Raw genomic sequence first — 4161 nt, 5'->3', positions numbered from 1 at the left:
TCTGAAAGTTAAAGGTAGATCTACCATATAGCCCAGTTACATCATTCCTTGGCACATACACAAAGGATTTAGACAGTCTTACTCCAAAACACTTGCTCACCTACATTCATTGCAGATCCATTCACAGTAGATAAGAAATTGAAGCAACCTAAATGTTCATTAGTTGATAAATGAGTAAAGTCACCAAGACCCAGAAAGACAAATGTCACATATTGTATTTATTTGTGGGTCTTAGCTCTGAATCCTTATATCTGAGTATAAAACCTGCAATAACAACAAAAGGCAGTAAAGTAGACACTATGGGGGAGTGAGGAGCTCTATAGAGAGGAATAGTAGGACACAGGTGCTAAAGAAGAAGGAAAAAGTGGGGATGTTAGCAACTGTGGAATGGAGGGAGAAAGTATAAAGGAGAGGTGGGGAGGAGAACTAAATAACCCTAAGGACGTTGGGGAAAGTTATAGGAAACATTGCTCTATTAGCTTACTTTAAAATGCATACAATATAATAAATGTGATCTGTGTATACATATTCATATATATTGATTTGAATGGAATTTTGTTACATGGAGTGATAATGCCCTACCAGGAGCCATAGACTATCTAACAAATACCTCAGTGCCAAATAAAGGAAACATCCCTTCAAGTTGTTGGTCAGGTAATTCAAGAGGCTCCCCTAAAACAATATAAACCATTGTTATTGCTCTTGGTTGCCTTCCAGAAGTGAAGGTTAAAATCCTTTTGCTGAAGATACTATATACTTCAGACACAGGATTGAGGGATCAAGCTGGTACTGACCAAAAACCCTCCTCCTTGAGCTAGCTCTCATATTATCATATTCTAAGAAAATTGTCAAGTGATAAAAGTAATCAGTAGTTCTACCCAGCTGTTAAGCCTGAAAAACACAATGACTGGTCCAATAAGAGATCTCAATGGTACAAAATTAGCACTTATATCTTGGAGGTAAGCAACCCCTGTCTAATTGGATTTAAGACCTGCTCAATACAAGGGTACTAAACACCTAGTCAACTACGCATGGCTGGAGAAGTCGTAGATCCTGGAGGAGGAATTACTGCTACCATTTTTCTAAATCAATATGGCTTCTAACTGTATTCTAAACACTAATTCTTATTCTTATTCTCACAAATAAATGTAAAAACTTTTTTTTTCTTTTGAAGAAGGCAGAGATTCATACTGGTCAAAATGCAGAGAATAAGTGACTATTGGGTGCACAGTCTCAACTAGTACATCTACAACATAATCCCTACATCTAAGACTTGAGGAACTTAGTAGAAGAGGTGGGCAGAAAGATTATGAGAACCAGAAGATCAGGACACTTGCTTCACTATAGTGACTTTTAGACATGACAGGGATATCATAACTAACCATGAAATCTCAACAACATGGTTACCTAAACAAGGCCTCTTCAATGACCATACCAGTAAACATGCCAATGGGGATAAGGGAAATTTCACAGGGCTCTACCACTAGATGGAGAACTACAGTCAGTTAACGGCTGCTGAGGGAGGGAGAATCAATTTTGTCCAGAGACAAGCCCTGCAATAAGTTCTCAATCATAAATGTGGTTTTTAATGTGTATATGAACCACATTAAATGGACTCAGTGAGTTATATATGTTTATGTTAAATACAATAATAATCATAGAAGAAGAGGCCATGAATCAAACAGGGAGTAGGGAGGAGCTTTTGGTAGGGGGAGTGTGGAAAAAATAGCAAAAATAAAAAATACAACATAAAGTTGAGATTGTATTTGTACAATTTGGGAGCCTTTGTATTTAGTTCATGTATGATTTAGATCACTAAAAAGAAAACAGTAAAAATAAAAGCTTTCTCTACCACTAAAAAACAATACTTTAAAATGAGTAAAATACTTTAAAATGGGCACAGTGGTATATAGTACTTTATCCCAGAACTGGCAAGAGGCAGAAGGATTCTAGGGAGGCCAGCCTGAACCACAAAGTTCAAAGACAACCTGCACCAAAACACTATCTCAAAAACAAAACTAAAACAAACAAAAACAAAAATGAGCATGATTTTAGTTTCAGGTAAACAAAACCTGAGTTTATCACCAATATGACTACATTAAATGAACATCTAAAAGGCTTCTTTCAACAAAGAGAAATGATCTTAATACAAAAAAAGACAAATAATTTATAAATGTTTATAAATTTATAATTTATTAACTGAATCTAAATAAAAAATGCTACTATGAATATTAACATTTATAATTTTAATTTTCAGGGGCTAACCAAGGAGGCATCAGACCATACTATGAAGCATTAAATTATATGTCAGGAGGGTGCTCTGGAATTAGACTTGTGCTACTTGGGAGGAAAATCACCCTTTCTTTTTCTAATAGCATTTCGATGGTAAATTTTAAAGAAAGTATTCAAACAAAATTTACAAATTTGTATAATTTAACTTGTGTTAAAATACATGCTGTATAAAAATATTTTAATAGGGAAAATCAGGATAACTACTAAAACAAAACAAAGTATATAATCTCCAAAATATTAAACTGAGTAGTCTCAAGATTATCAAAAGCCAGAGTTTCTTTTGTTGAATTTGGAAGATAAAGTTGATTCAGTTTAGTCCAGCCTTTTGAAAAGTCACCATTTGGAGGCTCCGGCTCCTTAGGAGGCGCCGGCGGTTGATCCTAAAGTCTCACTCTGGCTGCGGTTAGCACAGCCCCGAGCTGAGGCAGGGGCCGCAAAGTCTCAGACTGTGCAGACAAAGGGAACTCGACCGTTAAGCAAAACATGGGAACTCAGTTTGTACTAATTACAACGAACACCTCAGGAGGCAATAACAGATGGCTTCACCTAGAAGTCTACACAGTGAATTAATGTGCCCAATTTGTTTGGATATGTTGAAGAACACCATGACTACAAAGGAGTGTTTACATCGCTTTTGTGCAGATTGCATTACCACAGCCCTTAGAAGTGGCAACAAAGAATGCCCTACCTGCCGGGGAAAAAAAACTAATTTCTAAAAGATTGCCAAGGCTGAACCCAAACATTGATGCACTCATCAGCAAAAATTTTCCAAGTCGTGATGAGTATGTAGCTCATCAAGAGAGGGTGTTAGCCAGCATCAACAAGCACAACAACCAGCAGGCGCTCAGCCACAGCATTGAGGAAGGGCTGAAGATCCAGGCCCTGAACAGATTACAGCTGGGCAAAAAGCAGCAGATTGAAAATGGCAGCGGAGCAGAAGATAATGGTGACAGCTCACACTGTAGCAATGCATCCACACACAGCAATTAGGAAGCTGGCCCCCGTAACAAACGGACCAAAACATCTGACGATTCTGGGTTTGAACTTGAAAACAACAATGCAATTGTTCCAGTGGCAATTGATCCAGTAATGGATGGTGCTAGTGAAACTGAATTAGTATTCAGGCCCCATTCAACACTTACGGAAAAGGATGGCAATGCACAGACAAAATACATAAAGACTTCAGGTAATGCCACTGTTGATCACTTATCCAAGTATCTGTCTGTGAAGTTAGCTTTAGAAGAGCTTCAGAGCAAAGGAGAATCAAACCAGATGAACCTTGATACAGCCAGTGAGAAGCGCATACCATCTACATAACGACAGCCAGTGGCCAGTTCACTTTGTCAAATGGCTCTTTTTCTTTGGAATTGGTCAGTGAGAAACACTGGAAAGTGAACAAACCCATGGAACTTTATTATGCACCTACCAAGGAGCACAAATGAGCTTTAGAGATCAAATCTGAGACTGAACTTTTTATAGCCTATTTCTTTATTATTAAAGATGTTCCATCATTACTGTTATGGCGAGATCTGGGATATGTTCAGATTTTTTTTCTGAGCCAGACTTGTTTACACTACTAGATTCATTTCTCCTTAATTTAAGACTTACTTTTTGGAAGGGACTCTAGTGATTCACTCCCTGCCCCCTTAATAGTATAACTAAGTTATATGCTTATAGGAAGTGTGGTTCCTTTGGGGAGGACACTTAGCTTGGAGTTTTTCATAATTCTCTATTCTTTTCTTTTTTCTTCCAGTTTTTGATCTATTGAGAAAAAGTCTTATTATAAAGCCCTCACTAGCCCAGAACTCACTGAGTAGACCAGGCTGGCTTTGAATTTGGAGTGATACTCCTACCCAAGTACTGGGGTTA

At 37.7% G+C, this 4161-nt stretch overlaps 1 pseudogene; it reads left to right on the top strand.

Moving 5' to 3' along the window:
• The first annotated feature begins 1031 nt into the window (after positions 1 to 1031).
• LOC129676805 (E3 ubiquitin-protein ligase RING2-like) lies at positions 1032 to 3734 on the top strand (annotated as a pseudogene).
• The last annotated feature ends 427 nt before the right edge of the window (positions 3735 to 4161 follow it).

This window comes from Psammomys obesus, unplaced genomic scaffold, assembly GCF_907164565.1.
Source record: "Psammomys obesus unplaced genomic scaffold, mPsaObe1.curated_primary_1811, whole genome shotgun sequence".
In the NCBI taxonomy this organism is placed as follows: domain Eukaryota; kingdom Metazoa; phylum Chordata; class Mammalia; order Rodentia; family Muridae; genus Psammomys; species Psammomys obesus.
This window is presented reverse-complemented; position numbering and strand designations above follow the sequence as displayed.